The sequence below is a fragment of the Caretta caretta genome, chromosome 4, assembly GCF_965140235.1.
Source record: "Caretta caretta isolate rCarCar2 chromosome 4, rCarCar1.hap1, whole genome shotgun sequence".
Taxonomy (NCBI): Eukaryota; Metazoa; Chordata; order Testudines; family Cheloniidae; genus Caretta; species Caretta caretta.
The window spans coordinates 8,499,457-8,523,786 of record NC_134209.1 but is presented as its reverse complement, the minus strand read 5'-3'; positions in this window follow the sequence as shown (position 1 = coordinate 8,523,786).

The window sequence follows — 24,330 nt, the reverse complement described above, 5'->3', positions numbered from 1 at the left end:
CAAGATGGGCAACCGAGGTCAGAGGAGGCTTGCAGGGCTGCCAGGAGGGTTTCCCTGGGAGGAGGCCACTCATTGATAAATCCATCCCTCAACTTTCTGGCATTCTTCCAGGTTGGAGACGTCGTGGGAGGGATCTTAATCTGGCTCGACAACAGCTGTGATCCCAGAGCCAGAAGAGCAGTGCTCAGGGCCATGGCCTTGCTGGCTCGCTCCCACCCCCAGGACGTGGTTCTAACCTGTGTGGCTCACACGCTCTCATCGCACAGGTAGGGAGCTGCTTTGTTATCTCCTCAGTCCAGTAGTTCTCTTCCTGCTCCTACTGAGAGGCCACAGGCCGGGAGGGGTCCGTGGGGCTCACACAGTTGGAGGGAGTTTCCTGCTGTGCAGAGAGCTGTCCACGCTTCCTAAGAGGAGATGGCCAGGCCCAGCCACTGAGGAGCCAACCCCTCCTCCTACACTCCCCGGGATGGAGACATGCCACTTTTCTGGAGAATTCCAACATTGTCCTGATTTCTATGGGTCACCCCACTTCCTCTCAGATCCAGTACAGGGCCAATCAATGATTTGGGGGCTCACTCAACATCCCTGGCTCATGAGGTCTAGCTGCTCCTTACTGCAGGAGAGAAGGCAGAGATGGAAAAGGCCCATGAGGCCCATCTGTCTATCCCCTGGAGACCAGTGCAGGATTCTTACCTGTCCTAAGACCCCCCAGTTATTCCATGGCTGAGGAATTGGTGACAAAATGCACTCATCCTTATGGAGCGGTGGGGCAGAGGTCAATCTCTTAAGACAGACATTTCCAGCCCTTATTGATCCAAAAGAAAAGAAAAGAAAATCAACAAAAAAACCATCCCCTAATGACCAGATCCTAAATGCAGTGCAGCAAGCAGACAGCCAGCATTAATAGCTCTGAGAAGGGGGAGTGCCTCTTTCCACCTCAATAGATTGTTAACTTTCAGTCCTGCTGGTTATTGCTGATCACTTGGAAGGGTCAGCCAGCTGAGGGGTTTGTAACACAGCCCCCATGTGCCTCGGGGCCATGAAAGCCAACTGAACCCTAGCCAGAGGTCAAAAGTCCAGCTTTCCTTGGCATCTTCTGCAATGCAGTTCTGCACAGACCTGAGAGAAATTTGTGTCACACTGCAGAGCAAATTGAAGAGCAGCAGGAAAGAAATGGAACTTCTTACCCAATTCAGTTATCAGAGGAATACAGTGTTGGTTTTCAGATTTCTTTGAGTGTTTGATTTGTAAACCTTTCTGAATTTCAGAATCAGGTCTGAATTTCTTGGAACAGCCACAGTGCTTTCCAGGGGCTGTGCTCAGAAGTTACAGAAACTCGGCAGCATTGGCACAGAAGTCAGTCAAGCTTCCGGAAGACCTTGCTTCCAGGCCATTTGCCCTTGAGTTGTCCAACCTAGGTCTCAATGTCCTAGGGCTTCACCACCACGTCCGACCTTCCTCACCAAACTTGGAAGTCAAATGACTGGAAGTCTTTTGGATCCATCTGCAGTCTTCCTCTGCAGATGCCTGCGGGGACAAGCAGGACTTAGATCCGCAAGAATGGAGGAGGGGGATTTCAGTCCTACTTTCCTTCCATCTCTGTCACATTGGGCTTTACAATCTCCTCTTCCAAGCTCTTGAATCTTCTCAGATCAAGGCATGTGCTGACTCACTCTCTGACCCTGTCCACCACACTGCAGTAGAATTGAGCTGCTAAGAGACACTTGGCCAAACGCTGGGTCTCTGTTAGACCCCCAAAGAGCCAGAGTAACTCCAATGATGTCAGGCAAGTTTCTCGGGACTGACCCAAGTGTAACAGAGCAGAATTTTGCAGTCTGCGGGTCACAGTTTGGTGGTCATTCTGTGGTCAGTACATGCTCACTGTCTTGGAAAGAGTGGGTTAGCTTTAGAAACAAGAACCCATTAGGGGAAAGGAATAAATACAACTTTCTCTGAAGGGACTTGCCCTGCCTTAGCCTCCCTGCACCAGTGGCTGTCTTCTCTGGTATTCCAAGCCTCTCCCTGGGGAAGGCAAGAGATGGCCAAGCAGGAAAGCTCTGATGTGTGTTTCTGAATTTGCAGATGTGCCATTGAGTTGTGGAAGGCCTTGGGTGAAGAACCACAGCTCACCAGGGAGGTGCTGCAGCAGCTGCTGGACAAGCTCCAGCAGAGACGCCGGGAGGAGACGAGCAGCCATGTGTCTCTGGCTGTAAGTGAGATTTGAGATGTCACCTTGCGAACCCGCCACCACAGGGAAGATGGTGCATCTGTGTGTGTGTGCGAGTTTCACCTCTTCTTACCTTCAGGCCATGGCTCCACCACACATTGAAGCCGACCTAACTTAAATGGGCAGACAGCCGCCACAGTGATTCCATCCCTGGTGTGTGTCCGCACTTTGCTGCTCGTGTCGGCAGTGCCCGTCCTCACCAGAAGGGCTTGTCTTGATTGTAGGGTCAGGGTGGGGCATTGTGGGAAGGCTCCTGAAAGCCAGTTGAGGAAAGCGACGTGGTGTCTGCACGGACGCTGCATCGACCTGACTGCATCGACCTGGACTCTCTGCCACGTGTGGAGGTGGAGTGACGAATTTGGCACCGAGGGGCAGTTCTGACGATGGGAAGGAAATTCCATCCTTAGGGGGATGCAGAGTGAGCGGCCTTGCGTTGACCTCACTCTGGAGTGTAGACCAGGCCTTAGTGTGTCCTCACCACTTCCAATCAAACCAAAGAGGGGTAGTAAAGTTTCCCCCAGGTCAAAGTTACACATCTGAAGTGGTTTATCTGCTGGTACCCTGGCTCAGTTGTCTTCTGCTCCAGATGGCCCTTTAGTGAACAGGTGCAGTTCAGGTGTCTCTTGGAAGTCTCCAAGTATCTGGCTCTGTAAACTGTGGCTAGAAATCTTCCCAACATGGCATCCTGAGAAGTCCAGTACTTTTGACTGGGCCAGAAACACTGGGCCTAGGAGAACGGATCTCCTCAGGATGGTTTCAGCCCTTCCAGTCATGGCTGGAAAGCCAAAGCACAGGCTCTGCACCAGAAAGAGAAATAATGGGGAATAACATCATCCAGACTCTTCTCATCTTTCCATCCTGCTTCCGTTCCAGGAATGGGGGAAGGTTCAGGAGCCTCCAAATGTCCCCACCCCTCTCAGAAGCCAATACTGTTTTGTAATACGCTGGAGAGGAAAGGAGACATGACAAAGGGACAATAGCGAATGGCAATGGGGACAGGTGGCAGATTGGGAGAGCTGAGTGAAATTCTTTCCCCCCTCCAGGCAATGAAGACCATTTATGAGCTCCTTTTCCTACGGGGATACCGAGAAGCCATCCTGCAAATGTATCCCCAGCTGCTCATTCTCTGCGTCAGGCAAGTGCAGTACGTGATGGATCAGCACTTGCCAGGGACCTACATGGCCAGGCAGACATCCAGCCCCGAGGAGGGATGCAGCTGCCTCAGTCTCCTAAGGTAATGACTGAAAGGAAAAGGAAGAACAGATTTGTTGGGCTAAACACATGGGGGCTGTTCACGGCCATCAGTTGTTCGGGTGCTGTCGTTAGCCCAGGCTCAGTTGGGAGCAGGTCTCTCTTGAGGGAAAAGGGTTGAGAGCCGTGCGTTCTTGTGAGTCACACTCGCTCATCTGACGCCGTCCACAGCCCAGCTGCTTTCCCTACACACTCAGGCAGCAGCCATGTTTGTGCATCCATCCACGTCTGCCACCCGCCAAAGGGTCAGTGCGTTCATCAGTGCCTGCTGAGCAAATCCGTGGGCCTCTCTCCCCGAACGCGGACAGAACCACACCGGCACCACATGGGGACAGGCCCCGCAGGACGTCAGCCTCACAGGCAGACAGGAGGAAGAGGGACCAGTTCATCTGGTTCTGTGGGCACAGTTAGGGGCTTCCATCTGCACGGGAAAGAGAGAGCGCCAGAAGACACCTCAGGTGGCGTAAACTGATGGAGCTTTGCTCGATTCCACCAACAAAGGATCTGGACCCACATGCCCGCTTGAGTCCTGTTACCTGTCACAGTAAAGAATCAAGTATTCAACCATTGGGAGTGATGACACCAACCATTTGAAGAAGCTACAGTGTCCCTAACTGGTTCCAAAGTCGGTGAAACTGCAGTGTAGACAGGGTATCACACTGGATCGATCCTTGGGGAGGCTAGCTACTGCTGAGCATGCTGGGTGTCTCAGGACTTGTACAGATTTGCCATGCTTGGGGCTGATCTCATTGCTTGACACTCTGTTTGTTTGTTTGTTTTTGTCTTTAGCACCTCAGTGGAGGCTGTGAAGACGCTTTTCTCCATGCCCGGCTACTGGAAGGAATTTGCCAGCATCCAGTTTCATCGGGGTTGGGACATGATAGCCTCCCGATATCACTACTCGCAGGGGGTCGGCCTGATTGCAAGGTAGGAGCTCAACGTTTCCTCTTCTTTGGGTCTCTCTTGGGAATGGGATTTCCGTGTGAAATAGTCCTCAGTTCCAGGCTGCCAGCTCAGCCCAGCAACTGGAGCTGAACGCTCTCTCCCCCTTGAGAATCAAAAGGGACTTTCTGTTCCATGTTCCAGAGCCATGATCGAGTTTGAGAACCCTCAGCTCCCTGCAGTTTTCAGAGAGGCAATCACCATCGTCCAGAGTGGGAAGGAGGAGGAGCAGAGAACTATCGCCCTGGCTTTCTGCACTGAGGTGAGATTCATGAGTTGACAGGCAGAAGTGGGCTTTCTGGAGAGCAGCTCAGGACAGCAAGCTCTCGGCTACATTGTCAGCAGCTTAGCAGCCCTACCGCCAGCTAGCTCCTCTCCGCACATGGATGGATGCGGGGCATGGCAAAGAGAGGGAGGGAGAGACAGGGTGAGATTGCTCCTGGCTGGATGTGCCCAGATGGGGTTATGGGACAAGAAGCCATGTTTCTCCAGTGCCCCAAGGCCATGCTTCTCTCCTCACCTTTTCCTGGGGTTCTGCTTTTCTTCTGCCCCACGGCTCTCTCCATGGCACTCAATGAGGTCTGGAGATTCCCCTTTCCCTGGGGGCTTATTTGTGACTTGTGCATTAGTCTAAATTTGGGGAAGGAACCAACTGAAACAGCAGCAATTGGCTCCCTACTCACCAGAGACTTTGCATAGGAGGAAGTGGCCCTTTGGGAAAGACGACTGTCCAGGGAACAGACCCCACAATAAGACCTCTGCTCCTCAACCTGATCTTCATTTGGCTCTTGCCAGTTTCTCCAGAGTCCTTCCATTGACACCATCCTGACAAGATCAGCCCTCCAGGCACAGCTCATGGACTGGACCAAAGATGCAAATTCCATCATACGGAGGCTCAGTCTGCGAGGCCTTGGCAGTATTGTGTTCCAGCCAGAAAAGGTGAGAGCCGGGGATTGCCCAGGGGACCCAGGAAGCCAATGTCCATCAAATAGCTCAGAAATGAGAGGGAGAGCCACACACAAGCCTTGTTGTTTAAAACACAGCCCTCAAATGGTGGAGGTGCTTTCGGAACAAATCAAGGCATGCCATGCTCCCTGCTCCCGTGAGCTGAGCCCTGATTGCAGATGGGATGCAATGGGGGAGGCGGGGTGAGCAAAGACAAAGACAGTGAGCAACTGGCACAGAGTGAGAGGAGAATGACTTTCTGCCCTGTTGGGGGGCTGTGCCCTCCGTGGTTTATCATCGGTGGCAGTGGTCCATCATGTGCTCCAGGTTGTCACCTGGGATAGTAATGAGCTGCCTTCTTCATTCCGGCAGGTGCAATTCTTACGGGCCCAGCTGCCAGCAATCCTGGCCATGTTTTGTAACAGGGATGGAAGGCGTGTCATGGAGGCCATGCATAAAGCTGCAGACATCATCCACCTCCTCAACAGGGAGGGGCTTGGCTCCATCTCCCAGGACATTGCTGTCAGCCTTCGCCCCTTCATTGATGACGTAAGGCTTGGAACCCGCAGAAGAAGACCATTCCCCCGCTCCAGCTGTCTGTGATGCCCTTGTCTCTCTCTCCCCATCCCCTTCCTCCCGCCCCTCAGGCCTGCCATGGAGCCTCCAAGGAGTGCCCCCGCCATGGGTGGGGAATCTCCTGCTGAGCCACCTCCCTGTCAGAGCTCTTCTCTCCAAAGCTCAGCCTCAGTGCCATGCTCCCAGCCCCTGCTGCAGCCTGGCCTGGGGGAGAGGGGGCCTGGCACTGGGCAGATGACCAGCTGCCTGGAGAACACAGGCCCCCAAAGAGGTGGAGATTCTCAGCAGGAAAGAGGTGGGTCGGGAATGGCCCGGCTCTCAGGGGCACCCAAGAGCCAAAGAAATGCTGTCTTTTGGAGCAGCCAGTCCCTGCCAGGCTCCAGCAGCTGCTTCTCCCCTTCCCCACACCAGTCTCCAGCAGCCTGCCTGCCCTCTCCCCTCATCTTCTCGGGTTCTAGGATTCTGTGCTCTCCAGACAGAAACTGCCTCTGGGACACCCTGGGCTGCACTGTCCTGCACAGGGTCTCAGGCCCTGCACAAGATGTCGATGGCGCTGGCCTGGTGGCCTCCCTGCTCCCGCCAGCCCAGGTCGTTCACACAGGGGGACCGGAGCAGCGTGCGCATCACCACCCAGTGGCGTTCTGCTCTGATGCTGCCTGGCTTTAACCGGGGGTCCCCGCCCCCTGTGTGTCATTGCCAGGAGAAGGGCAGTGTGCGCTCAGCTGCCATTGTACTGCTTGGCAACGTGGTGAGCAGGGTGCAGGACCCCGACAAACCCTTCGTGCAGCAGGAAATCATCCACTGCTTGCTCCCCCTGCTGCTGCATCTTGAAGACCAGGAGGAGAGTGTGAAACTGGTAAGTGCCACGGTCATTATTGCCTGAAGAGCAAAGAGCCAGTATCTCCTGGGGCCCCCACTCCAGTCATCGCCAGAGCCCCTTGCCCAAGCGGAGTCTTCTCCTCCCTGCTTCACTCCATGCTGGAGCCAAGTGCCTCATCCATCCTCACAGCACACAGCACAATTGGGAAGAAAAGCCTTCTTCTGGGAAAGAGGTGGGGCATAGCGTAGCGGATCCGGGAGTCCTGCTGCTGGCCCCGGCACGGCCCAGGGCCTGCGTCCCCCTGAAGTGCAGGGCCCCCCAAAGCACGGGGCCCTGGGCAACCACCCCAAACCATCCAAAGGACAAGAGGGCTCTGGCTCTCTCCAACCAACTCTCCCTTTCCTCTCCTCAGCACACTCCTGTGGAGAACAAATGACAGGAATCTCCACTGGCAGGAAAAGCAGGAGAACAAGGGACAGGGAAGGTTCCATGTCCCCCAGACTATCCCTCTCTCAGGGAGAACCCTCTTGGTCTCCTCTTCTCTTGCAGTCATGTAAACTGACGCTCTTCCGCTGCGCAGTGTTCCTCAGGTGGGCTCATTTGAAGACCCTCTCCCACAGCTTGGCCTGGGATGGCTCCTCACAGCTCTTGAAGTGTGTCTGGATCTGCTTGGTAGGTGAATTCCTTGTGCCTTGAGAGTGGTGAATGGGGACTTGAGGAAGACCTTTCTAACTCCACACCCTGAGTACCCATCCGCTTCGGTCGAGCTGCAGGACTCCGTTCCAGGCTCTCTGCTGGCTCATTTCAGCAGGAGTTACAATCCGTTCACATTGTTGACATTTTTCTCCACAATTCTCCGACCTTCAAACTTTTGTCTTTTCAAATGAAAGCTGAGGTTCTGGAGAACACAATAGGAACTTCAGAGGGGTGCTGCTCTGGTGTATGGGTTCATATTGGCGGTTGCCAGGGCCTGGCTATATGCATTGGCTTTCCTGGACTATTTGCTGTGGGAAGAACATGTCATTTGTATATTGTGCATTTCTTCCTTCTTTCTTCCTAGATGCAGAACAACGAGAGCCACATCCCCAAATTCCTGTTCCAGGCCTTACAGTACCTGGAAAGCTCACAGACAACAATAAGACATTCAGCAGCCCGATTCATTGGTAAGCAGAGCAAATTCACTTGATCTTTTCTCAATGCTTCCTTCAGAGCCCTTTTCTGGACGGCTGCTCTGTTCCCTCCAACAGCACCAGAATCCTAAAACGGGGTGTGTGTGTGTGTGCATGTGTGTGTGAATTAACATGTATTCCAAGATGAAGGGAGCAACTTAGCTGAATCGACTGCACCAACTTCCCCCGCCCACAACAATTCTTTGGCTGCGCCTAGGGGAAACCAGCAGGATGTGAATTCAATCTCCTTTGGAAATCAGCCTCTCAGTAACTTCTGGGCATCTGATGATTTCTCGAATATGCTTTGTGTACAGATGTAAGGAATGTCTGGAATTTCCCAAAGGTGTCTTGGGAGAATGGCTGCATCATTAGCAGTTTTCAGGAAAGGATCTGAAAAGCCATGAGAGCCATTGTATTCATTGTTTGTCTAGGAAATACTATCCACCATTACTGTGATTTGTTGTCTGAAACAGTGAATGAAGATGGCATCTCCCGCCTGTATGAAGGTAAGGAAATACCTCTGTGTGTTTGGCCCTCTGTGGGAAGCACAGGGGTGCAGCACAGGGCCTGAACACAGCTTTGAATGTGTCCCTCTCAGTCTAAGGACAGCATTGAAGGAAGAAGGATGGTCACGCCAGCTTTCATCGTGGTCCCACAATCTGTGTATGGGAGCAGGGGAATTCCATCCCAAGCTCCTAGTGTAGACATAGCCTTAGAGCTGTGTGGGGAGACTGTCTTCATCAAGGTCAGAAAGTCTCTAAAGGAAGGCCTGACCCAACTGAAAACGGCTGTTGGTATTAAGGATGATGATGATGACGATTCCCCTCTGTAGGGAAAGATTCATCACCTGCCCTCCCTGGAATGGAGTGATTGCAGGCCAGGGACCTTCACTCCGAGATTGGTTATCAGCTCCTAGGAAATCCCATGAGGGCACATGGGTAACACTTTTCCCTGTGAGCTCTTCAGGAATGAAGGCACAGGGCCACAAAGGATTTCAGGAGACGTTAGGAGCCGAAATCCCTTTGTGGATCTCGGCCTAAATGTTGTATGGTTTAATGTGGCTGCCGCTGTCACTTTCCTGTTCCATCCAAAGAACAAGTGCCCCCAACCGTCTGTGTGTGCGGGTGTGTGGAGGAGTGTCTGCCAGCAGAGGGGGAAGCTTTGGAAGAATGGGGTCTCCTCTCTGTCCAGGGCTATTTTGGGAGGAGCAGAGTTGTTGTTCTTGTGCCCTTAGACTCTTGGGGAGCTAACAGCAGGGGGCAATGGCCATCGGAAGTGGAGGTTTCCTAGGTACCAGTCACATCAGCATCACGGGGTTTTCAACCCATTTCCTCTTGGTTTCAGCTTTTCACGAAGTGCCTTTGAAATCAGACAGGACCACATGGTACATCCTCAACAGATATTATAAATGGTTGCAGAAGCTTGGAAATCTCGTGTCGGGTTCTGCATTTGACTAGGGAACCGGGACCGACACAGACGAGCTCTTTGTCCTGCTATGGTAAATACAACAGACGCTTCTCAACTTTTTGGTGTCCCTGGCCTCTGTTTGCCAGAAGCTGGGAATGCGGGACAGGGGACTGATGACTAGATGATTGCCTGTCCCTTCATTCCCTCTGGGGCACCTGGCATTGGCCACTGTCAGAAGACAGGATACTGGGCTAGATGGACCTTTGCTGTGGCCTTTCTTATGTCCTTATGTTTGGAACCGGGGCTGAACAACGAGGTGGATATCAGCAGATGACCCAAAATTATGTCGATTAGTCGGGCCTAGAGAAGACTTGGAAGAAGTTGAAAGGGATCAAAGAAATCCATGTCACTGGGCAGCCCCATGGCAGATGAAAACCAGCGCTGACCAAGGCAGGGCCATACACATGGAAAGCAGTGAGGTGAACGACTCCTCCATAGCACTGGTGTCAGAGGCCAAAGCACGGGTGGTTGGACCCAGTGGTTGGAGCAGTGGCTCTGGGGTCTTGTGCTCAGAGTGGTGGAGGCCGAGCCGAGGGGAGCCAAGGGTTGGAGCCGGAGTCAGGAGTCAAGAGCAGGATTGGAACAGGCTGGGGAATAGGGCAAGGGCCGGATTAACGATCCCTGGCCAATGGGAGCTGCGGGGAGGCAGAGCCTACAGGGAAGATCAGCCCCCGGGACAGAGGTTCCCAGTGTGGTGCTCGTCGTGGTGACGTGGCTGGCGGGGATGAGGAATGGCAACGTGCGGAGCCTCCTCGCCCCCACCCCAGCCAGGCAGAGCCGGCCCGGCCGCAACGCAGCACGCAGGGGTTTAGTGGCTGCAGCCTGGGCCCCCCTTAGCCCTACTCCTTTCCTGAGTGCACCATTGCCCCACTTCTGCCCCATTCCCACACACTGGTACAGGGCAGAACCCCGGAGCTGATCTCTGAAATCTCTCTCACTAGAAGGAAGTCACTGCAAAGGCAGGACAACCCCACCTTTGGGCACCATGGAGGACATCTCATCCCACTGCACAGAGCCCTACATTCACACAGCTTCTCGCATGTGGTTCCCTCACTCATCAGAGCCAGGTGGAGAGAGGAGAAATTCTCCCAGACTCCCTTTTACCATTGCCAGCCCACAGGGTAGCAGAGGTTGCGGGGGGTTGGGTGCTCTCTTTAAGAAATGCCAGCTCTCAGGGAAGTTGCCAATGAGCATCAGCAAAGTAGGGTGGGGTTGTGCTGTGGAAAACTACCCTGCTTGAAGGTTTTGTTCTTCTCATTTGGGTTCCTGCCCTTTCTCTCTCTTCCAGACATCGGGAGGCCAACAGGAGCCAATTGATCCCACCACTGATCCCATCTCTTGTGAGATGGCAAAGCAGCTTTGCATGGGAAGGAGGAGACAGAAGAGGCCGAGCAGCATGTGCCGGGCTGAACCAGCCACACAGAACCCCATAGTCTAGGTGGAGAAAGCCAAGCCCCGCCCCAGCCCTGCCGGACATGCTCCAACTGGAGCACCAGTGTGTAAGCGAGCAGCTCAGACCGCTGAAAATGGAGAATGCACACTGTAGGCTCCAGTCCAGAAGTAGCTCAAGCCCCTGACTGCAGAGCTCTGAGGCGCCGAGACCCAGCCACGTCCCTGGGGGCCTGCAGACATGCAAGGGAGTTCGGAGACTCTGGGAGTTTCCCACGCCGGGAACCCAGAGACCCCCAGCCCATGGCCTAGAGACATCTCCAAGGAAGTAACCTGGGTGAACTAGCCATTGTCATCCGCAGTGCTGGATCCCCACTGACTCAATGGCAAACACATTGGCCACGGACGAGGCCCTGGGCGAGGAGCCGGTGGAGTAACGAGGGCCTGGGTCCACCTGCCCTGGCTGCCATCCATCCTTTGGTGGCTGCCCACGTCCCCATTGACCCACTAGACTGCACAGCCCCAAGAGGAGGGGCAACCATCTTGCCTCTGAACTCTCAGCCAAACAGCCCTGCAGTGAAGGGCAGCTACACTGACTCCGGGCGTTGGGCCACACAGCATTGAGGGAGAGAGTAGCCATATTGTCCGTTGCTATCGGGCCACACGGGCATAAGAGACAGGATAGACATATGGACTCTAAGCGTTGAGCCACACAGCCCCGACGGAGAGGGCAGCTGCACGGACTCTGGTCGCTGGGCCACACAGCCCCAACGGAGCGGGCAGCCGCACGGACTCTGGTCGCTGGGCCACACAGCCCCGACGGAGCGGGCGGCCGCACGGACTCTGGTCGCTGGGCCACACAGCCCCGACGGAGCGGGCGGCCGCACGGACTTTGGTCGCTGGGCCACACAGCCCCGACGGAGCGGGCGGCCGCACGGACTCTGGTCGCTGGGCCACACAGCCCCGACGGAGCGGGCGGCCGCACGGACTCTGGTCGCTGGGCCACACAGCCCCGACGGAGCGGGCGGCCGCACGGACTCTGGTCGCTGGGCCACACAGCCCCGACGGAGCGGGCGGCCGCACGGACTCTGGTCGCTGGGCCACACAGCCCCGACGGAGCGGGCGGCCGCACGGACTCTGGTCGCTGGGCCACACAGCCCCGACGGAGCGGGCGGCCGCACGGACTCTGGTCGCTGGGCCACACAGCCCCGACGGAGCGGGCGGCCGCACGGACTCTGGTCGCTGGGCCACACAGCCCCGACGGAGCGGGCGGCCGCACGGACTCTGGTCGCTGGGCCACACAGCCCCGACGGAGCGGGCGGCCGCACGGACTCTGGTCGCTGGGCCACACAGCCCCGACGGAGCGGGCGGCCGCACGGACTCTGGTCGCTGGGCCACACAGCCCCGACGGAGCGGGCGGCCGCACGGACTCTGGTCGCTGGGCCACACAGCCCCGACGGAGCGGGCGGCCGCATGGACTCTGGTCGCTGGGCCACACAGCCCCGATGGAGCGGGCGGCCGCACGGACTCTGGTCGCTGGGCCACACAGCCCCGATGGAGCGGGCAGCCGCACGGACTCTGGTCGCTGGGCCACACAGCCCCGACGGAGAGGGCGGCCGCACGGACCCTGTTCGCTGGGCCACACAGCCCCGACGGAGCGGGCGGCCGCACGGACTTTGGTCGCTGGGCCACACAGCCCCGACGGAGCGGGCGGCCGCACGGACTTTGGTCGCTGGGCCACACAGCCCCGACGGAGCGGGCGGCCGCACGGACTCTGGTCGCTGGGCCACACAGCCCCGACGGAGCGGGCGGCCGCACGGACTCTGGTCGCTGGGCCACACAGCCCCGACGGAGCGGGCGTCCGCACGGACTCTGGTCGCTGGGCCACACAGCCCTGGACAGAGAGGGCGGCCGCACGGACTCTGGTCGCTGGGCCACACAGCCCCGACGGAGAGGGCGGCCGCACGGACTCTGGTCGCTGGGCCACACAGCCCCGACGGAGAGGGCTCTGGGTGTTGGGACACACACACTGCGTGGGAGGGCAGCCATTTTGACAATCGGCATTTGGCCAAACTACCCTGAGGCTTAGGGAAGTTATTTGATGTCAGCCATGGGACCTCGCTCCTTCACTCCTCAGACATCGCTCATCTGTCACCATGAGACCGACCCCATGACAGAAGACTTTTGGGGTCAAGATGCAAACGGGAGTCGAAACAAGGAGTTGCATGTGACCCCTCTAAGAGATCCTCCCACTCCTTTACCAATCTGGGGGTGTTTTATCTCCATGCACCTGCCTCAGGAATGGATTTGAGCAATTGGGGAATGTTCTGGGGCAGAGTGACCCATTCGGAAGTGGGTCACGTGACCCTCCAAGAGCTCCTCCCACTTGGGATGGGCCTCAGCCCCTTAGGACCCACCAGAGAGGGGATTTCACCAAACAGGGTAAGTGCCATGGTGGGGTGACCTGCCCGCAAGAGGGGTCCATCACCCCTCCATGAAATCCCCGCACCGTCCTCTGCTAATCAGTCAGGGTTTTGCACACACGCTTTAGGCCATCCCAGAAGGGAAACGTAACAATCAGACTAGGCAGTGCCCGAAGGTCTAGGCCAGAAGCCGCCGATCTCTGGAGCTCCATGTTTGCGAGGCTGGCAGCATCGTCCGGGAAGTCGCAACACAACACTGCGGGGAAGAGCCCGTCTCGTTCCAAGGATGTCTTTTGAAGAAACCGTGGCCTAGACCTTCAGGCTATACCTGTTCTGGATTGGTACACATTTCCCTTCTGAGATGGCCTAAGGTGGGAGTGAAACCCTCGCCAACTGCTAGAGGGTGGTGTGGGGACATTTTAGAGGGACCACAGGATCCTGTTGCGGGCAGGTCACTCCACTGCAGCACTTCCCTTCTTTGGTCAAATCCCCTCTCGGGGTGGTCCTACGGGGCTGACGCCCACTTCAATTGGTAGAGGACACAGGGAGGAGTTCTCAGAGGGGATATACAACCCCCTTCTGCGTGGGTCACCCTGCCCCGCAACATTCCCTGATTGGTCAAATCCAGTCTCCGGGTGTGTAAAATGCTGGTTGCCCCTGCCAAATTTTCCTAAAAGAAGGGAAGAAAGGCATGTACCTTTTGGGTTTTCTGTCAGGTGGCCATCTTGGACTTGGGAAAAGAAGCTGGTGACCTTTAGCCATTTCCGATATTAGTTTGGGTTGGGGAGCACACTCCCACGCACGGATTGAATCCGCGTAGATAGGGTCTAACATCCAGGCAGAGACGACACAAAGAGGGATAGGGAGGGTTTTTAGTTAGGTCTACTCACCCGTTCCTGTGTCCATCATGGAGTCCCTCCCTGACGTCCAATGTCAAGAGAGCAGCAGCCGTCCATCGCTGTCCCTGCAAGAGAAGGGAGAGAGAACATCAACCTGACCTCCTGGGTGTAATTGTTTGGGAGACTGGAGCACTTCCAGAGTTCAAGTTTTGTTAATCCACCCCTTCTCTAGCCTAGCCTAGTCCTTTTCCCTCTCGTAAATAAAGTCTTGTTTGTGTGCTTACCACTGCCTGGCGTTATTTTCTTGTGCTGAGGCAAGCTCTGACAGACTGGCTTTACAAAGGGGACCATGTGGGAAGAATTTACTGTAAGATTCCCTGCATCTTCTGAATGGGGTTTGGGTTCTGCCCTTTTGAAAGGAAGGAAAAATCTTTCCAGGTGATCCTATGGGGCTGAAACCCACTGGGATTACTTAGTAATCTGTCCTCTTCACTACCATGTTTGTGACCCTCTGTGTCATAGGGAAGTAGCCCATGGCTCATTATGCATCTTTTGATTTAAAATGGACACGTGTGGTGTACAGATGAAGAAGGACAACTTTTCAAGTCCACTGTGCACAGAAATGGGATGGACACTTCAAGGATTGAATACAATGCTTTGATCTTCCATCTGTTCATTAAAGAAAGACAAAGGTGCAGATTTGGGAGGCTCGGCACTGACTTCCCCAGGATCATTCCTCTCCGCGTAATTCCCATGATAAATCTCCTCTCAAGGAAGAGCCTGAGGAAGTGTGATCAGGGGAACTACCCAGAGCACCAGATAAATCAGGGCCCTGAGCTGAGAAAAACCAAGCCTTGGAAAGAGGCCCAAGCAGCTCAGCCGTCTTGTCCTCTGCCGTCTTGTGTGTGTGTGCGACGTGCTGTGTGTTCCACGTGCAACGTGTCAGTGTCGTGTGTGTGTGTCTCAATGTCATGTGTGCCATTTTGTGTCATGTGCCATTTTGTATCATGTGTCATGTGGTGTGCGTCATGTGTGTGTGACATGTAGTGTGTGCGTGCGTGTGACGTGTTGTGCGAGTGCATGTGCGTTGTGTGACATCTGCGTGACATGATACGTGAGACATGCAACAAACTGTGTGCGACTTTGTGTGTGTGTGACGTACGTGCAACGTGCTGTGTGTCATTCAGTGTGTGTGAGACGTGTTGTGGGTCGTGTTGTGTGTCGTGTTGAGTGTGAGACGTGTTGTGTGTCATGTTGAGTGTGTGAGTGTGACATGTTGCGGGTCGTGTTGTGTTGAGTGTGTATGACATGTTGTGCGTCGTGTGTGTGATGTTTTGTGTGTGACGCTTTCCATGTCATCTTGTGTGTGTGTGTCTGTGTGGTGTGTTATTTTTGTGTGTCGTGTTGTGTGCCGTTTTGTGTCATCGTGTGTGTGTGACGTGTGTGCGTCCACGCGTTCGACGTATTGTGCGTGTCCGTGTGGGAAGTGCGAAGTGGGATGGGTCAACCTGCCGCTCCCTTCCCCAACACTTTAGCCCCCTGTCGTAAACATGACCCTCCCCCCTCCCCAGGGTGCTACTGACACTAAAACGACCTAAAAGACCCCCGACTTATCACTATTGGCTGCACCCCATTGCCACCCACACTTCTATGCTGCTGCTGGCCAAACCCTCCCCCCAAAATCTAAACCCCACCCCCTACCCGGAACCCAACTGGAACCCTGACCCCATAACCTGCCCCCCAACTCGAAACCCCTGAACCAAAACTGTAGCCCAACCGTCACCCCAACCCGAACCTCCAGCTCTGAACCCAGCCCCCCGAAGCCTGACACCGCTTTAAGCCAGAGCCCAGTTCCCCATTCCCACCCTGGGCAACAACAGTGCAAACCACACCCTCCTGCCCCCCGCCCAGGAATCCTGCTTCTTATCACCCCTTCTTTGGAAATGAACCTTTTCTTCACTTGCATCCCACACACCTTCATTCTCCTTTGAGGGCTTATTTAGTGACAGGGGTCCACACAAGGCAACTCTTTGCTATCACAGAGTAACAGGACACAGAGAAGTGAAAACAGTGCAAACAACATTCCACGAGTTTTCAGGAGGTTTAAACACCCAATACAGTTGAACATTGAACAGTCGCTTTGATCTCTACTAACACACACATCCATTGGCCTGAATACACATTGACACAAGCTGCTCTTTCAGTGTCACGCCTTGTACAAACATTACTGCAACAGCGTGTAGGGCAGCGTGACCCCCGGGGGTCTGTGAGCTGGTTTCAGGGCGTCCGCAGGACCCCGCAGCTTCGCCTCCCCGCCTGTTCCACCCACCGCCTGTGCTTCCCCGGAGGGATCTCCAGACTGTCAATGCTGCCCGGAGCTTCCCTTCCCTGCCAGGCCTGAGCAACCAGCGCTTGTAACCAGGCCACTCACAGCCTCCCCGCGGGGAGCGTATGGACACAAACTGGCTGGAGAGCAGTTAGGGCAGGAATCCCTGGAGACTCGGGGAGCACCTTCAGCGGATGAGGGTGACACACCCCACAGGAGCTGAATTTCCCACTCGGGTCTAAGTCGTGCCATGTGGATGGGGCAGCACGGTTGGGAGGCTCTGTTTGCTGCGGTGGATCCACTGGGGGTTGATGTCGTGGGGGTCGAGTGAAGACCCACTAAATTGACAGCAGAGCACTCTCCGGTCGCCGTTGGGACTGCGCCGGGAACGGCAGGAGGAAGGTAAGTCGACCGAAGAGCATCTCCCGTCGACCCAGCCCAGTGTAGACACAGCAGGAAGTCGACCGAAGCGACGTCAAATCCAGCTCTGTTATTCACGCAGCGGGAGCAGCGTAACTTAGGACGACTTCCTGCGGTAGGATAGAGTCATAAATAGAAAGGGAAGGCTAACCACCTTTAAATCCCTCCTGGCCAGAGGAAAAAATCCTCTCACCTGTAAAGGGTTAAGAAGCTCGGATAACCTCGCTGGCACCTGACCAAAATGACCAATGAGGAGATAAGATACTTTCAAAAGTTGGCGGGGGGAGGGAGAAACAAAGGGTCTGGGTCTGTCTGTGTGATGCTTTTGCCGGGGACAGAACAGGAATGGCGTCTTAGAACTTAGTAAGTAATATAGCTAGATATGCGTTAGATTCTGATTCCTTTAAATGGATGAGAAAATAAGCTGCGCTGAATGGAATGGATATTCCTGTCTGTGTGTCTTTTTGTAACTTAAGGTTTTGCCTAGAGGGATTCTCGGTGTTTTGAATCTAATTACCCTGTAAGGTACCCTGTAAGGTATCTACCATCCTGATTTTACAGAGGTGATTCTTTTTACTTTTTCTTCTATTAAAATTCTTCTTTTAAGAAACTGAATGTTTTTTATTGTTCTTAAGATCCAAGGGTCTGGGTCTGTGGTCACCTATGCAAATTGGTGAGGATTTTTACCAAACCTTCCCCAGGAAGGGGGGAGCAATGTTTTGGTGAGAATTTTTGGGGGAAAGACATTTCCAAACGGCTCTTTCCTAATAAAAAACCCGGTTAGACTTTTGGTGGCAGCAGCGAAAGTCCAAGGGCAAAAGGTAAAAAAGTTTGTACCTTGGGGAAGTTTTAACCTAAGCTGGTAAAAGTAAGCTTAGAAGGTTTTCATGCAGGTCCCCACATCTGTACCCTGGCGTTCAGAGTGGGGAAGGAACCTTGACAGATAGACACAGTGTGAGGCCTGAGTTTCCCCTGCAGTCTGGATGCTCAAACACCGGCTTGGCAACACAAGTCAGCAAGCCCAGGCCACATAGAGACAGGCTCAGTGTGCAGCGTGGACAGACCCTCCGACAGCCCCAGTATTGTCAAAAGAGGAAATCCTGCCTGTGTTTTGACTTGCTGGTAGAAGAGCCGAGTGACATTGGAGCTCACCGAGCTTCACTGACCAACGCAGCGCTCCAGCACCTGAGCTCTCGGGCTCCCTGCTGAAAGAAAAGCTGAAGGAGCGACCAAGGTCAAAGAGAGGTGCTCGTCTTTGGCCCAGGGCAGGGAGTCCCACCCTCAAAGCGAGAACATTTCTCTCTTTGTCTGTCTGTGTTGGGGCAGGAGTGATAACACGTCCTCCTGCATTGGCTATTTCAGAGAGTAGTTTCTGACTGTCTTCTCAAAGACAGGGTGCGAAACAGGCCTCAAACCTGACTGAGTGGAAACAAGAACGATGCAGCTCGACTGAGCCAGCTGAGAATTGAGATGTGCCCCTTTGCTCGAGTGAGGGAATGACCTGTGAGGGGACTGGAAACCTGACCGGCCAATTCTTAACTTGCATCTCTCAGCCTCTTTCCTCTGAGTGCCGTCACGGTAGCTTCAATACTCCAGCACCGGGCGCCCTGCCAGCTCTGGGCCCGACAAGCTTTCCTTGGGATTGGATTCTGGAAAGCAGGGGGGCAGGGAAGCAACAGGTGCATGTGGCTCCGTGGTGAGGTTTTCCTTGCAAGATGTGTGTGTGAGTCTGTGTGTGTCGGAAGCACTGAGTGTGGCTCTCCCTGAACCCACAGAGGGTGAGGGTGGCGGGAGCGAGACAGTAGAAGTATAAAGGGGCAAGGACGGGCAGAACGATGATGACTGTGTTGTGTTTCATTCCTTAGATGTGGGGCCACCACCTTTCTCTTTAGCCTTGTCGTATCCCAGGGGTAAAACTCGCCATTTGTCCAGCTACCAGGGCGTGTTTGTGTTCATTCCTGCGAGCCACACAGGGGTCTGATGTTGCTGCTTCCAATCCTCTGGCTCTGCCGGGAGAAGGGGCAATTCAGGCCATAACTGAGCTGAGGGAGGGAGATGAAATAAGATGGGTCCCAAAGATTGATCCCTGAGGAACTCCACTGGTAACCTCCCTCCTGCCTGACAGTTCACCTTTCAGCAGAACCTGCTATAATCTCCCTGTTAACCATTTCCCTATCCATCTTTCAATTTTCATATTGATCCCCATCTTTGCCAGTTTAACTAATAATTCCCCATGTGGCACCATATCAAACATCTTCCTGAAATCTTGGTCAATTAGATCCACTGCGTTTCCTTTGTCTAAAAAATCTGTTACTTTCTCTAAGAAGGAGATCAGGTTGGTTTGGCATGATCTACCTTTTGTAAAACCATCTTGTATTTTGTCCCATTTACCATTGACCTCAATGTCCTTAACTACTTTCTCCTTCAAAATTTTTTCCAAGACCTTGCATACTACAGATGTCGAACTAACACGCCTGTAGTTACCCGGATCATTTCCCGCCCCCCTTAAAAATAGCAACTATGTTTGCAATTCTCCAATCAAACGGTACAACCCCTGAGTCGACAGATTCATTACAAATTCTTGCTAATGGGCTTGCAATTTCATGTGCCAGTTCCTTTAATACTCTTGGATGAAGATTATCTGGGCCCCCCGATTTAGTCCCATTAAGCTGTTTGAGTTTCACCTCTACCTCAGATATGGTAATATCTACCTCCATCTCCTCCTTCCCATTTGTCATGCTACCATTATCCCTAAGATCCTCATTAGCCTTATTAAAGACTGAGGCAAAGTATTTGTTTAGATATTGGGCCATGCCCAGATTATCCTTGACCTCCACTCCATCCTCAGTGCTGAGCGGTCCCACTTCTTCTTTCTTGGTTTTCTTCTTATTGACATGGTGATAGAACCTTTTACGATTGGTTTTAATTCTCTTTGCAAGGTCCTTCTCACTTTATCCCTTCATGTTCTGACCTCAAGAAGGTAGCTTTCCTTGCTGATCCCTCCCATTTTCCACTCCCTGTATTCTTTCTCCTTTTTCTTAATCACCTCTCCGAGATGCTTGCTCATCCAGCTTGGTCTACAACTCCTGCCTATGAATTTCCCCCCCTTTCTTGGGATGCAGGCTTCTGATAGCTTCTGCAGCTTTGATTTAAAGTAATCCCAGGCCTCCTCTGCCTTTAGATCCCTAAAGTTCTTCAGTCCAATCCACTTGCCTAACTCATTTCCTTAATTTTTCAGTCAGCCCTTTTGAAATGAAAAACCCTAGTTGCAGATTTATTTTTTGGTGATCCTTCCGTTCAGTTTGAACTGAATTAGCTCATGATTGCTCGAACCAAGATTGTCCCCTACAACCATTTCTTCTAGGAGGTCCTCACTTCTCACCCAAACCAAATCTAGAATGGCACCCCCTCTTGTCGGTTCAGCAACTACTTGTTGAAGGAATCCATCAGCTATCGCATCTAGGAACATCTGAGCCCGATTATTATTACTAGCACTCGTCCTCCAATCTAGATCTGGGAAGTTAACGTCTCCCATGATCACGCAGTTTCCATTCATATTTACTTCATTAAAAACATTAAAGAGGGCTCGATCCATATCCACATTAGATCCCGGCGTTCTCTAGCAGACTCCAAGTACTATCCCAGGGGAGTCTCGAGTAGTTCTCTTCCCCAGCGTCATTTTTGCCCAGACGGACTCTGTCTTATCCATTCCATCGCTGATTTCTTTACATTCTACCTCCTCATTGATAGACAATGCTACTCCACCACCTTTACCTTTATTTCAGTCTTTCCTAAACAGCACATACCCTTCAATACCCGTAGTCCAGTCATGACGACTATTCCACCCAGTTTCTGTTATCCTGAGAATATCTGGTTTCACTTCCTGCACCAGTACCTCTAGTTCCTCCATTTTGTTACCAAGGCTCCTCGCATTAGTGTACAAACATCTTCATTTTTGCTGTTTGGCCTCCCTCACCTTCTTTACCCAATGAGGCATGGTCATTCTACAGCCAGCAGAACCTACTAGACTGGTATCCACACTGCCTTCCTCCTTATAGCCATTCTCCTACCCATGGCTGTATCCTTTCTTACTTTGTTTTCTTCCCTCTCAAGGTTAAAATCCGGCATGGAGATTACCTGGACATCCCCTAACCAACCATCTCCCCCAGATTCCGAGTTTAAAGCTCTCTTAATCAGTTGTGCCAGCCTCCATCCTAGAAGTCTGTTTCCTTCCCTACTCAGATGAAGTCCATCCTGAGAGAACTGTCCTCTGTCCAGGAATGCCTCCCAGTGGCCATACATCCCAAAGCCCTCCTTCTAGCACCACTGCCTGAGCCATCTGTTGACAGTCACAATCTTGTCACGCCTTTGTTGCCCTTCTCCAGGAACAGGCAAAATCCCACTACAGATCACCTGAGCCTCGATTTCCTTAAGCGTCTTCCCCAGCCAAGCACAGTCTCCCTTAATCCTTTCCAGCGAGAATCTAGCTGTATCATTTGTTCCCACATGAAGGATAATTAGGGGATTCTTTCCCGTTCCCTTTAGGATCCTTTTCAACCTCAGATCTACATCCCGTATCTTAGCACCTGAAAGACAGCACACCCTTCTATTCTCTGGATCAGCTCTGGTTACAGGCCTGTCTTGTCTTCTCAGTAAAGAGTCCCCAATCACGTAGCCCTGCCTTTCCCTGGTGACGATGCTATTCTCCAGTCTATCCCCTCTTCCCTCTGGCTGCAAGTTCTTTCCATTCCTATTCTCCCTTGTAATCCTCTTCAACCCATCCTGTATCCTCCTGGGGCTCATATTTGGTGTAGTCTCCATTGACTCTTCCCCTTTTCCTATAGGACTAGCCACTCTTCTCTTCCTCCTTGCCCCTCCACCTTCAGTGACTACCTGTTGAGCCCCTTCTTCATTTTCCAACTCTCAAATCCTATTCCTGAGCTCTATTTCTCCTTCACGAGCCCGTCTTTTCCTCTGCCTGGTTTTTTTTTAGACACATGCTTTCACTGACCACTTCCCTCACCCAGCAGTCTCCCCTCAGAATTCCTCAGTCCTGCTTCCATCTGCAAGTCTGAGCTTTTCCCTTCAGATACCTCATGTCTTTGCTCCATCATCTGCTCAAACCCCTTTCTAAACTCAACCAGACTTTCCACCTGCATCTCCAAACCTCAGATCTTCTCCTCCATCAGCTCAAGCAGACGGCATTTCATGCAGACAAAACTCTTACCAGGTCCCCCCTCCAGGATCATGGACATACGGCAGCTTCCACAGCCAGTCATCTCCATTGTGTCTTCCACGACATGAGTCACTGCCACCGCTGCCTCTGTGTCTGTCATCACCTTCCCACCTAAATCCTGTTCACCTGGGAAACACCCAAACCCCACCCCCCACAGCAACAACAAACCCCAAACAAGCACCACAAGACAAACTCCCCCTCAGACTCCCCTGTTTACAGTCCTGTTTGCTGGCTCCTGTGCCACGGCCTGACTGGCTGGCTCCCTTCATAGGACCCCGAGTCAGAGAAGCCCTGGCCCCAAATCAGGGATCAACTTCTCTCCCAGCACAAAGCCCCCACAAGCCTCGACACGTACACAAAATCCCAATACACAACCAAATACCAACACCTTCTCCCCCACACCATTCACAGCTGTTGGTGGGTCTTGGGGAAACCCTGGTGCACCAGCGGGGGCGGGTGTCTGATGGGGTGGGTGGGGTGGCAGGGGGCGGGGAGGGGGCCCAGCTGGGAGGTGGAGGGGTCTGTGTGGTGCGAGCTGTGGGAGGGTAGGGGATGGATTGGTGCTGTGGGAGGAGGAAAGGGGGGTTGTGGACTGGGGGCGATTGGGTTGTCGGGATGGGGACTGGGTCTGGCAGGGATGTGGGGGAGGGAGAGGCTATAGGGGACCTGGATCGGGGACTTGGGTCAATGGCATGGCTGCGGCTGTTGGGTTGGGTTGGGTTGGGAGGGGCAGCACCATGGCAGCCCCCAGGGGGACACAGCATGGCTGTGGGGGGCTGTAGGGAGGGGAGGGGTCTGTGGGGCGGGGTGTCTCAGCTGGGTGGGGTAGCTGCGACATGTGGGGAGCGGGGGGGGGGCAAAAGGGGGGGCGGGGGCTCTGAGCCATTCTGGAGAGCCCCCGGCCGTGCCCCTGCCGTCCCCCGCCCCCCGCAGCCTCCGCTCCCGGCGCCGCCGGCCCATGCTCCAGGCAGCGGGGCAACGAGCCTGGCCGACCCCGGGGCTCTGTGCGGTGCGGCCCGGTGGCTGGTCCTGGGGCTCCAGGCTGCGCGGTCAGGGGGCAGGGAGCAGGGGAGGGGTGGGGTAGAGGGCAGGGGAGTTCGGGGGTCAGGGGCTGGGGGGTGGATGGGGTCGGGGTGGTGAGAGGGCGGGGAACAGGGGGTTGAATGGCAGCAGGAGGTCCCGGGGCGGTCAGGGAGAAGGGGTGGTTGGATGGGGCAGAAGGTCCGGGTGGCAGGCAGGAAGGAGGGGGGGGGGTTGGATGGGGCAGTGTGGGGCTGTTAGGGGCAGGGGGATCTGGAGCCCCTCAGGGAACAGAGGGGTTGGATGGGGCCAGAGGCCCGGGGCGGCCGTCTGGGGGCGAGAAGCGGGGGTCAGATGGGGGTGGGGGCCGGGCCATGTCTTGCTGTTTGAGGAGGCACAGCCTCCCCTAACTGTCCCTCCGTACAATTTCTGAAACCCGATTCGGCATCAGGCCAAAGTTTGCCTGCCCCTGGCTTAGGGCCTGATTTATGCAAAGACCCATTGGGAGTGTGTGAACATTGCCCCATTTCTGAAACTGGAAACAACCCCCTGCACAGGGCTGGGAAAACAGAGCAGAGCGCTGGAGCCTGAACCCCCTCGTCAGAGACTGCGATGAAATCCTCTCAGGCCTGGGCATCCAGACAGCAGGAGTATCTGGCTGTGTCGACTCTCTCCTCCGGCCCTGAGCGACCAGCACCCCAGCCAATGCCTGAGATGACGGGGCGTCCAGGATTTCCCGGTTTATGGATCTTGGGTAGCAGATAGAAGACTCCTGGTCGGGGTTCCAGGGGCGGGTCTGTGCAGATTTGTTCTTGTGCTTTTTCAGGGAGTTTCTTGAGCAGATGATGCAGTTTCTCTTGGTCACCCTGAGTGGGATCAGAGGGGAATGGGCTGGAGAATGTGGAGTTGGAGAGCTGCCGAGCAGCCTCTTGTTCATATTCCAACCTATTCATGATGACGACAGCACCTCCTTTGTCAGCCTTTTTGATTCGGATGTCAGAGTTGTTCCTGAGGCCGTGGACGGTGTTGTGTTCTGCACGGATGAGGTTATGGGCCAAGTGATGCTGCTTTTCGACCAATTCAGCCTGTGCTTGTCAGCTGAAGCACTCAAGTTGAAGTCCAGTCTGCTGTTTCGACCTTCAGGCAGAATCCTTCTTTTTGTCGTGTTGGTAGGAAGGTCTCTGTGGATTAGTGTGTTGTTCAGAGGTGTGTTGGAAATATTCCTTCCGTCGGAGACGTGGAAAGTCGGGTTCCAAGTCACCGCAGAACTGTATCATGTT